The sequence below is a fragment of the Strix aluco genome, chromosome 8, assembly GCF_031877795.1.
Source record: "Strix aluco isolate bStrAlu1 chromosome 8, bStrAlu1.hap1, whole genome shotgun sequence".
Lineage (NCBI taxonomy): Eukaryota > Metazoa > Chordata > Aves > Strigiformes > Strigidae > Strix > Strix aluco.
This window is the reverse complement of record NC_133938.1, coordinates 23819218-23831853: the sequence shown is the minus strand read 5'-3', so window position 1 is coordinate 23831853 and position 12636 is coordinate 23819218.

The following is a 12636-nucleotide window of genomic DNA, read 5'->3' as shown; positions in this document are numbered from 1 at the left end:
AGCATGCCATACGCACCTGCTCCACGCCTTGTGCTGCTTGGGTAACGTGCCCCAAACCTCACTCGTGGTGCTGTGTTGGAAGTTTTCTGTCCTCCGTGCCGAGTCTTTGGCCTGTCTGCTGAGACTGCCACTTGGCTGGTGGGACTGGCTGGCCACAAAGATTAAAGGCAGGACCAAGTCATTTGATATGTCAAACATCATTAAGTTCTTCTGCTAATGATAGTAGCCTCTTGTGTATCAAAGCTGGAGCAGCTGGTTCGAGTGCAGTGTCACCACATCTGAGATTAAACGTGTCATACTGGTGAAAATGATGGCCAAAAATCATGTCCAGTCTGAGAATGTGGCCAGACTTCACAGCCAAATTTTAAGCTCATCAGAAAAAATGGATCTGCTTTAAATTCTTTGTCAGAGGCTGTTGTAAGGATGGAAAAGCAGATGGAATTCAGCAGCTAGAGGAGACTTGCCTGTGTTGTTTTTGTTCTTGTTAGAATCATAAGCTGCAGTAAAATGGGTAAAGGAGGATGCCTTTAAAATGAAACTGAAAATATTGCGCGAATGCCTGTATTGAATTTCTGACAGCCCCTGTAGTAGAGAGTGACAACTGCTCACATGTAAATGGACTGGGGAACTTGCTGCCACAGCACCTTGAGACTGGACTTTAGCAGAATTCCTAAAGCAGATTTGGTATTTAGACAAAAAATAAGATTAACTGAAGTTTGAATGGAATATTTAAAAATGTACAGACTACTGCAGGTCCCACCACCTGCCTTACTGGGTTGGAAATTGGCGAAAATGAAGATTTAGCCAGTTGTTAAATACCAAGGGATGGAAAGTCACAACACTGGGAACATGTTATCTTGGAAGTGCTTCCAGCAGTATTTCTTACGTCTTCTCAGTAATAGCTGGTATCGGCCCCGAACAGAATCAGGGAAAGGGATTAATTTTTGATTACTGACCTGAGCATGGGAGCACCTGTGCCTGTTAGGATACTCCTTGCCACAAGGCATAATTTCTACTGGGAGCAGCATAAATTGCCACTGCAGAAGTGGTATTGCTGATTGCCAACTTTTCTGTGAAACACCAACTGAACTGCAAGTTTTTAACCGAGTCCTAAACCTAATCAAGCTTTGCATGATTTCAAGATACAGTTTGGATATTTAGTGCATCCCCTCATGTGCCGTTATGAATCTTTTATTACCTGCTCTAGACCTCTAATGATACAGCAGAATTATTTTATTGATGCTTTTCCCCGCAGCAGAGGACCGCCGCACTGGGCAGTAGCAGAGTCCCTGGCTTTGCCTGAAGTAGCAGGGGTCCCTGCAAATGTGTCCAGTGACACGGGGAGCTTCCCTGCCTGAAACCCACTGTTTCAGCATAGCGGTTTCTGAGGCCTGAAGTGAAATACGCAGATGTGATGTGATGCGGTGTCTGAGGCCTGACCTCAAAACAAAGAGGCTGATCACAGCGGGGCCGGTGCCCTGGCAGGGCAGCGGGGAGCGGGCAGCGGGTGCAGCCCTTCGGGGCTGAGCAGCGGCAGGGGAGGTCCCGCTGTGCGGAGAGTGGCTCAGTGCCACTGTGCATCTCTGTGCTGCGGAGCCAGTGCCTGCGCAGCGTGCTGCTCTGCTCCTCCGGCATGCTGCGTACACGTTTCTGGCCTCTTTTGCCAACACCTGAAGGAGGTCTGGCGAAGCAGCAGGCAAAAGGTGCGGGAGGCAATAGTAGGAGCGCTAATTTGCCCCTGCCTCCCCCTGCTGAGCTGAGACGGGGTAGAAATAGCCAAGAAACAGTGAACTCTCCCAGAGGCAGAGCTCATCTGTCCACTTTATTGCTGCTTTGCCCACAGCAGTTTAACCTCCTGTAAAGTTGACTAGTTGGTGAGGATTTGAATGTTGGTCTGGGCTTGCACCTTTAGTGCCTCCAGCAGTGTCATTTCCAGTGGAATGATTGGAAAACTGTATTGAGATAAATGACAAAATCAAAAGGTTTCTGCATTTGTGCAGGCAGGGGGACAAATCCTGACTCTGTTCAGCGAAGCAGTGGAAACGCAGACATCCCTGAGCAGCGTTTTGCCACTGCTTGAGCTTCAAGACAGCCCAAGGGCAGGGGACAGGAAGGCTACTGAAAAAAGTGTCACCCCTTGCTCTGAAACCTCCATCACAGTACAGTTTGCAAGAGGTTTTCTCTGAGCAGGATGGATGGCAGAACAGAAAAATGCTGGCAGCTACAAGTGCCTTGTCTAGACCAGGGCTTCCATCATAGCGCTCTGCCCAGAGCGGACCCGGCTTAGCAGTGCTGGGAAGTTTTAATGGAAAAGGTCGGTGGAGGCACGCAGCACTCTCGAAAGCCCTCCAGCCCCCGAGTAAGGTAATCTGGGCAGCCAGCTGGGAGTATGATGTTGCACTGATGCGCACTACATAAAGAGATATGCGAGTCTGACATCCTACTCCTGCCTCCATTTCCATACAGCCTGATAATGACTTTTTTTCCTTAGAGGGTAAGGAGATCTTTCCCAATCATGTTTCAGGGCTGAGAGCTTCTCTGAACAGGACATCTTGGTCTGAAATCTTGAAATTGGGTACGTATGAAATCTGGGAGAGACACTACCCCACCAGCAGGGGTTTTGATTTGACTGGCATTGTTTCCTGCTGGCAGGGCATGGGACCCTGTTACTCATTCCTCAGGTCTAGGATAGAAAATAAACCATTTCAGATCTCCTGGGAGAAGCGTTTTTGTAATTCTTATGCAGTTCCCCAGGGAATGCGGACAAAGGAGTTCCACTAGGTGTGCCCTTGGTGAGAAGGCAAAGTCAGTTATTTGATATACAAAGGGTTATTCTTAAGTATCAGACTTGTTGATTCAGAGATGCATGTAAATTACAGCCTGGATTTCCGCTTGCAGGATGAAAAATGTTTTGTTCTAATAATAAATACTGAATCTCTGCTGTTTCCATTTACATAACACACATGACACAACGTGTAAATCCCTGACAATATTTTTTCAGAATTTAGCAGCTTGTTTTTCTGCAAACATAAACATTTATTTTTGGTGTTAATAATTAATAATATGCCACATGCCCATAATAAATGCAAAATCTAATCTTGTACAGACATAAATGTGTCTGCCAAAGTGGTCTTTCTGTGCTGTAAATGACTTTCACAAAGTGGTAGCATACATTCTATTTTCAGTCACTGGTGAGTTGTTTTGTGAACAGATATGTCATTAAACTAAATATTTTCCTTTGAAAATAACAAATACTTAACACTCTTTTTTTTTCAAAAGAAAAATAGTTGGTAATTATGAAAAAAGGGGAAGTGGCTAATATCAAAATCTTTGCATCTGTATCCGAAGCAAAATATAGGCAGGACTATGGAAAATCCCAGCAAGGGAGGGATGGGAACATGAGATGGGAGAGCATCAGTCCTCATCTCTGCAGTGGAAAGAAGGAAAGGATCTCCTTGGGGTCAAAGTCACTTCTGCAGTTGGACAGAGAATGACTCCATGCGATGCAGAACAAGATATCGGAGTGGTGCAGGGTAGCAGATCTGGGTACACCTTTCTCTCACCTATTGATTCCTCCCTTCAGAGCTCAGTATTTTTAGGTTTCATCATTTCCTAGAAACCAGCAGTAGCTGAGAAACCTCCTGATAAAGCCTTTGGGTTGTATTGCTCTTAATGGCTGTCCCACCTGGCGGCTGGCAGTGCGGCTGCTCTCGGTTATGGCATGACTGCTCTTCCTTACTGTGTTAGCACAGCTGGCAGCAGCCGCTGGGCTGAAAGCTGTGGCTGTACTCATGAACTCTGCTTAACAAATTGGCTCATATTTTAACGCTGCTTTCTGGTATGAGGTGGAATGTACTTAGTCTCATCATTAGTAAAGCCATGTGTAACTGTTGTTTGCTAAACTGCCCTGGAAATAGCTGTCTTTCCAGAGGAGGCTGAGCTGACTTTTTGGGAAAGGTAGTGATATGTTGACACCGGAGGAGTAACAACACATGAGATGTTTTCTTAGTCTGTTTTATAAAGATGTCATAGTTTGTATATTTGTCCTGCCTTTATTTATGTTATTCCAACCAACTGGTAACTCTCTTTGGATAACTCTCTGTTGAAGGTTTAGCTATTCAGTTCATTGGTTGTGGTTAGCAGTGTGGGTGATGAAACCTGCCAGAAAAGGTAAACCTTAATATTCCAGCATGAAATAAGAGAGGAGATGAAAGAGATTTATCTGAAGCATTTTCGTGCTATCATTATGCATTCTGTAGAAGACAAAGATCATAAAAGTCCAATTGCTATTCATGGGCCAACACTTATTAACCAAATTAAAATAGGGTGCCCTAGTAAGGATGGGTTCAGAATAACCGGGCTGGGCTGACTCAGCCATTTTTACAGTGACAAATTCCCTGAATGGTATTGTCCAAGGTGCTTTGGAGGAAAGTTTTCAAAATTCCTTGTTTTCTGAATTTCTCTCTGCTCAGTTTGACTTTCTGCTGGAAACTCACAGGCACGTAGAGCTTCATGGAGGCTCACATGGCTGTAACTGAGCTGAGTCCTGGGGGAGCCTGTTCACCTGCATGGGTGGCCATAGGGTACAGCTGTCAATACAGTTGATCAGAAATGTGTACAGCAAGGGTATTTTGCATTTGCAGAAAGACTTTTAAGAATGACATGTTCTATAGAAATGGCCAGCACCAATGCAAGCTTCACCCATTTTTCAAACACAGTAGTAAGCATAATATATTATGAAAAGGCATACATTATTTCACCAAAAATATTGAACCTGATTTTGAAATGGAGGTTACGTCTTTTAATTCTATATTTTGAAAATATTTCATGTACTTGTTGTTTTTTTTTTTTTAGCAGATAGGCTTGTCAGGTCTTGGAGTCAGGGACTGCTTCTTACGTTTGCATACAGAACCTAACACTGCTCTCATCTGAGTTGTGCCTCTAAGGTTAGACTTGCTACATATAATACATACAGTAATTAACAATAATTCATCATCTGTCATCAGATATCTTCTAGCTGTTAATGCTACCCTAAACATCTTTCCTTTTCAAAAATAGCTTTCTAAAGATCTGTAGCTCTTATAGTAGGTATGCCATAACTAGCTGAAACAACCAGCCACTCTGAATTCAGTTCCCAAATGGAATTTATTGTTTGGGTACAATGACGTTTACATTTTCTGTGTTGAAGAAACAGCTATATTCTGTTCCCTCAGCAGGACAAAAGGCATGTATTGAGAACTACCAGTTATTTACCCAATCCCACGTGCGTTCCTACACAAATACAGACATTACTTAGTACCAATTTTAATCAGCCCAATATTTTAATATTGAATAGAAACACTCCAGGGATGATTTTCATTGTTCTATTGTTGATGAATTTCTTTCATGGAGGAAAAGCATAATTTAACATTCAGGAGTGAATTACAGTAGTGCTCTGACATGGGATAAAAACACAAGAACAATGGCCAGAGATAGTATTTGAAATTATCCCCCCCAATGAAAAGGAGAAATAAGTATATAAAAGCATTCACTACTTGAAAACCTGGATTTTGAAGAGGCATTTTTGTGTGTTCATTTGATAGGAGTGTGGAACTCCAGGAGAGAGAAGTAGTGAAGACTCAGTTTTCATATGGCTGCACCACACTTTTGTCAGGTAACCATTAGTTTTGATTTGTGGTATACCATTACGAACCAGTGAAGGGCAGCACTAACCAACTGTTTTAGGTAACTAGAAAGATCACTAATTATGTTTTCAAGTTTAAAACGATGTAAACATTAATTGTTTAACTGGATTTGCTGTGAAATTGGTTGCATTGCTGTATTACCGCAAAACAGTAACTTCAAGAGCATTCTGTAATTGTCAGCGCGGAATTTACAGCTACAAATGAACAGCTTACTTGTAATGGGTTTTAGGAAAGGGCATTTCATTTATTGAAAAGCTGAATCTCTTGCTAAGAGTATGGTCAGTTCAATTGCTTTCTTAGGTTATAACATAGGATCTACACATCAAAACAGATTTTAGCAGATTGAATGATGATTCATATCAGAAATACATAAACAACAATACAGATTTTTTTTTTAGTTCAAAACACCGGAGGTATGCTTTTCTACACAAATTGGTAGATTAGATTAGTTCATTTATTTCTGAAGTTTTCGTCAGCTTTTTTAATAGGAACTAATGATTTGTATGCCTGACAAACTCCTATTTGTACTCAATATAACAGGATATTGGAAAGAACTTCCATTGGCAATTTTATTTTTTTCTTCATGTCTGAAAATTTAGCTGTAAACTTGTACAAACTCTTTTAAAATACTATCTTATTTACTATGGTGTTTGGGAGGGAATAAATTAAAAGATGCTCTGTTGTTTAGTCTCATTTGAAGTGTCCTATATTCATGTGCATATTTAAAAATTACTTTAACAACCTTTTTTTTTTTTTTTTCCCAAAAAACATATCTTGACTTTCCACTGGAAGCTATGTTATACTATAAGTTCATGCAAACAATAGTTCATCTATTTACTTGTAAAAACAAAGCTATACATCATTCTGAATTTGAAGTATTTGTCATGGCTGTGAAAAACAGATGAATCAGTCCTGTTAGATGATTAACTGAATACCCAGTAAATAAAGATCTTCACTGTGATTTTATAGTAGAGAAAGCTCTCTCTATGTATATTCAAATAGCTACCAACAATATTAATTTGCAACATTGTTCCTTTTTACAGAGAAAATCATTATTCTAATACTAGGAGTATTTTAGTGCTAAAGAGAACATGTCTTGACTCAGCTCATAAATGCAAGTGTGCGTGCATTCAGCCTTACTGTCTCCTTCACATCCACGCTGCCTGCCGTGGCCTCTGGCCGCCCAGCCAGTCCGCAGTGGGGTCGTTCAGACCCAGGGTGGTCCCCAGGGCTGAAGAGAGATGGAGAAATGTGCCTGGAGTCTCCAGGAGCAGTTCTGAGTGGAGTGACTCCTGCTGACCCTTTGGATGGAACACTGCTGATTAGCTTTTTAGAGACATGATAAAGATTAGCGTAAAGCCCAGTCATTGGACAAGCCCTTGCCTATTAATCCAAAAGCATCTACTTTAACCTTAGAGGTTTTGGGGTGTGATATATATGTACGAGTAATCGTTGCATATGCCTTCACTGTGAGCAAAAAGCAGGTTTGTGAGAAAAGTTTTAAACGGTTGCTAGAGTTAACAGAACTCCTTGCTTTATCTGGAATTATTTTTATTGTTTTATCTGCTCTGAATATTTGAAGTACTAACATGATTCAGATTGTGCCACTTACTGTGTACTTGAAATGTTTTGCATGATGTGAATGCTTTAGTTTTTTTTAAAAGATGTCTTTACAGAAGTCTTTCTGGCATACAGCTGGCCTTCCTGCCAAAAAAAGGTCCAATGGTAGAGAACAGAGTAGGAATGGCATCCATGGCACTTCAGGCACAGAAAAGTAGGCGTTTGGTCTAAGTGAGTTACCTTGGCTCCCCAGTGCAAGGGGATGAGGTAGGCAAGGATTCATGTAGGAGACCTAAATTAGGGAGGATTAATTACAGAGAGGACCCAACTGGGATCCTTAAGGCTTAGGGGTAGGCTCCAGGTGAGTGATCCCCTGGGCACTGTCTCAGCAGCCTGGGGACGGCTCTGCTGAACCACTTTTGAGAGAGGTGCTGATTTTATTTCCTTGCCCTCTCTTTCACACAGATGTGCAATTCCTTCAGCGTTGCAGTAGTGGAGGGAAGTTGTCAGGGCCAAGATGACTCTAGTTGTTTTCTTTCTCTAGCAGACTTGTGTACTAACTAAACATAAATATCAGGATTTTCACATTCCTATAGTCAACAACATTTATTTATATTTAAAATTTCACCTGCATTGCAAGACATTTATTACTATATTTAATGTGCAAGACTGTCCAATTAATTAATGAAAAATTCCCCTTCTCCTTTTAAGGGATTAAAATAATATTTTATGGGATGTGTCTGGGACACTGGTTACAAATTAAAATGGCGACATTTGCCGCAATAATGGTTTTTATGTTGGAGAACCAGTCCAATAGATCAGATTATGGAAAAGACGAATGAATCAACAAATGAATTAAATGATTAAAAGCTTAAGATGGCACTGAAGTTTATATGTTTACTCTGATATGTAAAACAGCTATCAATCTGAAGTTTGATCAGTAATATTTACAAATTTATTCTCATATACATCATTATTTTTCTATTCTCTTGTATTAAAAGTATGCTAGGTTACCAGAGTAGGCCCCTGTCACTTCAGCCTGAACGGTGACTACCGGAGCTGTTGCAGTTGCTCGGACACCTTGAGAAGCTCTGCTTTCCGTGCATTTGTAGGGCTTCCATCTGAAAAAACAAAAGAGCAGAAGGGAAAATGTTTCCCCCTGGTGAAATTATACCATATATGTGCATCAGTTGACTAGCGGCAGCGTGCTAGGGAGAAAGCAGGCTGGGGAGAGCTGGTGGGGCCGTCCCGGGGTACGGCGATGCTGCCAGGTCCCAGATGGCTGTGGCTGCAGAGGGGAGCAGAGCGGTCCGGGGCTCTCGGCAGTGCCTCCTCCCTCAGGACAGGGTTGTCTCTCTCTGAGCAAGAACAGTGGAGCAGAGAAAGCTGAGGAGCAAAGACGGTATGAGTTTGGCTCTTGGCATGAATAAGAGCTGGAGGAGAGGGAAGGCGGGAGGAGGTCAGACCCATCTAAAACATGGACCTGCGTCAGGCTTGTGAGCTCAGACCGCAGGGCCATGTGTCTCTGGAGATTTCTTTTGTTTGCTTGCAGAGATCTGTGTTTCTCCAGGGTTTTTAAAGTGTACAGCTTCCGTGGATAAGTGTTTTCCTAATCCCTTGTTCCTCATTTTCTTGACACATCCTCTGAAAAGGTATTATATTAGACATCACACATAGTTGTGACCTTGCTGCTGCTGGGGAAGGGTGCGTGTGTGCCTTCCCCTCTTCTAAGTTTGGACCTTTTGAGGGCTCCATGGACTGATTTCAGGACCTGAGAGGATGGGTACTCACTGTACCACATTCCAAAAAGGAATGTGTAGAGAGCAGAAGATGTGAACTGGAAGGTTTGTCTTATAAAATAGAGCTTGAAACGGACTGCTTACAATAGACAAGTAATTCTGGAGAAGCAAAACTGGATCAAGCTGAACCCAGGGTTTGTTAAGAGTGGAAAGCTGTGCAATGAACACAGTCTGCTGGTAAAAGAGAAAGTAAGTACAAAGGATCTCCAAAGGCAAATAGTTTAACAGAATTAACTTTTTTCAGACTTATGCACAAACACAGAAAAAGGATTAGAAAAGTTTCTGAAATCAGAAGTTAAATGCCAAGGGGATGCATCTAGCATCCATCTGTAGTTGATGCTAAAGCTGTAATGGCTTTCAGTGGGTGCAGGGCTCAGATTTGGCTGTTTTGAAGACAACTGCAATGTGTCCTTTGGGCCATCTACCCCCTTTGGCTTTCTGATTTCAGCAGCTTTGTTAGCATCAGCCACTGGGGAATCTGGCCACTGGCTTCCAGTCCTGCCCAGCATTTCACACAGATCAGAATTGACATCAGCTGAAGCTGTAACTTTAAGTATTGGCCTTGTGTATCCTTCTGACTGTCCAGTTTGCAGTGCCCCTTTATATTTTTTCGTAAACAGAAAAATGGTAATTAAAATTATATGAAGAACATACAGTTGGATGTCAAAGCAGTAGAGCACAAAGAGCATAGCCAACATATGTAAGAACATAAACTAAAATACTTGTTTTAATTTTTCACATTCTTCACCTGATGGCTGAAATCACAGATTATATCAAGAATGAGAAACATTGTGTGCTTGAGTAATATATATTGCAACATTTAAAAAATGTATTATTTATAGAGAGTCATAAATATATTATTTTACATTTGTAGATATTTAGTTGCATGGATCTAAACGATATTTTTACAGGAAATATAAACATGCTGCTCTGATTGGAATCTAAAGTGACCCTGCTGGAACAACCCATAACGGGCACCACCAGCAGGCAAAATGGGGCAGGGGAGCCAGAAGGAAGAGCGTGCTAAATACTCCTATGAGAGTTGAGGCAGTACAGCTTATAACTGCAGATGCTGAAGCTTGTAGGTAACTCTACTTAGGGGAATAATTTCATATTAGTTCTTAAGGGTTCTTTTGTCTTTGTAATTGCATTCTCTTGTAAATAAACATGCAGGATATCTTACCAAACAGAAAACACAAAGCCCTTTACAATAGGGAATTGCAATATTTAGAGTCATGTCATGTCACAAGTTGACATGAGCCTGAACACTCATTTACTTCTGAGAGACTTGGTTCAGCTGCCCCAAAATAGTTGCTTAATCCATTCAGATTCTTATTAAAAAAAGTTCTATTAAAACTGTGATCTGAACTAGTTTTTGTTTTTTTGTAAAGGCCCTGTTTTGCTTAGCCCAGCAGTCTGAGAGTTAAAAAGAGGCATTTACTGTGGAAAAGATAAATAACTTTTCTTCCCTTTTAACAGTTTTGATTCAATTAGTTAATAGATGGTTAGTGGTTCGTGTAGCTTGATGGCTCCTTGGCAGCTTCCTGAGAAGGCGGGAATCCTTGGATGGTGTTACTGCACTGTGGTGACATAATGTAGGTGACATCATTGTCTACCACAGTGGTTGTTAGCAAAAGGATAGAATTGATCTATCAGCCTGGGGATTTCTGGAGAAGCTATTTGAGTTTTGTTCTGGCAGATACTGAAAATAATAAGGGTACCAATAGGATGAAGTTCTTGTTAATGCCATCTTTGCTCCACCCTGTATGGTATATTAACCATACCTCAGTCACCTATCTGCACGTCTCAATCCTATTACCAATTACTAGAACCAGCCACTCTCCATATGTATTTTAGAAATTAGTCTCTGATTATTAAATCATGACTGCATGTTAACACCCATTATTTTTATAAACCCACTGCAGACTCCCATGCATTATAAATAAATTGTATTAACTTCGGTTCATATGAAATATTTATAAATATTATGGAAAGGGCTCACTTTCTGTGCATAGTTATTAGACATTTTAGATTATAGAAGATTGCAAATGGTCAATTATGTAAAATTATGAGAATACAGACTTAAAACTAGGCTCATAATCCTATGATGAGAGAGACACAAAATTCCAACTGGGTTCAAGAAGAGTGACATGCTTTATGTTTCTTAATTATCTTTATTTCCCAGTAGTATTGCTATTGCCAGAGCTCAATTTACTATGTGCCAATGAAAGAGTAATAAGTTGCAGAGACACTCCTATATCAGATGAGAGAGTTTCGCTCTCCTGTGTTGTCAGAACATAAACCCATAGAGGACAGATGATTTTAGCTTTACTTGACTCAGAGCAATTTTGGAGTTTGGGCAAAATTCAGTTTGGAGTAAATGGTTCTTGCCAAAAATCCTGCTGGAGATGGGCAATGAGGCTGTTGCTCTCGCTGAATGTCAAGCAGCTAATAGGAATTACAAATCTAAATATTTTTGTAAATCTAGGTCATAATTCCTAACTGAGTCTTTGAAAATATCCCTAGTGTGGTAATAAAACCCAGAAGCCAGAGCAGGAGCACTGAGGCTGCTGGTTTGCAGTGCTCTAGTTTATATAGGTGAGGGAAGGACATGGCTGAGTGACAGGAAGAAGTTTTTTACAAATATTCATCCAGGTTCCACTGAATCCAATGGAAAGCATCTTTGCTCCTCTGGGAGAGCCTGGGGAGACCAGTGACAAATACCTCTGAAACCCTCACCCCGTGGTCCAAGCTGTCCTGTTGTGCAGCTGTCTGTTTGCTCACCAGGGAATAGAAGTTTTACCTTTTTGTTTTGGTAAGGAAGCTCTTCTAAGAGGACTCAGTATGGTCTTTTACATAAACATGATAAACCTGTTTACCCAGCCTCCTCTCATCCACAGCTTTCTTCTAACTAAATCTAGGTTATGTCCCTAGTTAGAAAATTTAATTAATAAATAAGTTAAATGTTTGTACAGCACCTTGAAGCTGTAAAGTGCTGTCTAAATCCTGAGTACTAGCAGGTCTCTCAATTATGATACAGCATGTTTATACAAATATGTTTGATGTCCTCAGAACATTTGGACTAAGTGGAGCATATTTCCTGTTGAGAATAGATTTTGCTGTTTGGAAACCATGCCTTATGAAATGCATACTGCTGTCACAGCATCCAGTTCAGGAAAATAACAACATAAAGAAACATAATTTGCAGCATTAAAACCACATTTTCTAAATATTTGGAAGCAGGAATAAAAGATTTCAAAGAATCCCCTTTTCCTTGTTTAATCTGAATCGTGTTGCTTTGCTCATTATAGGAGCAACTGCAAGTTTTATTGTAGTGGTATTGCATTTGACTGTAGTTAATGGTCTGACTATTTTCATTACGTATTTTTATGAGTTTATCTTTTGGACATTTAAAAATGGAAACATAATGAAAATCATAATAGAATTAGGAAACTTTTCTCTAGAAGAACAATTTTCTCCATAGCCTGCTCCTACCAAGACCGTTTTTCTCATCGTAGTTAAGCAGAGGAGGGTGCCAGCTTTGAGAACACCAGAACTTGCTGTGAAGTCCAGGACTGCAGTCAGGGAGAAGG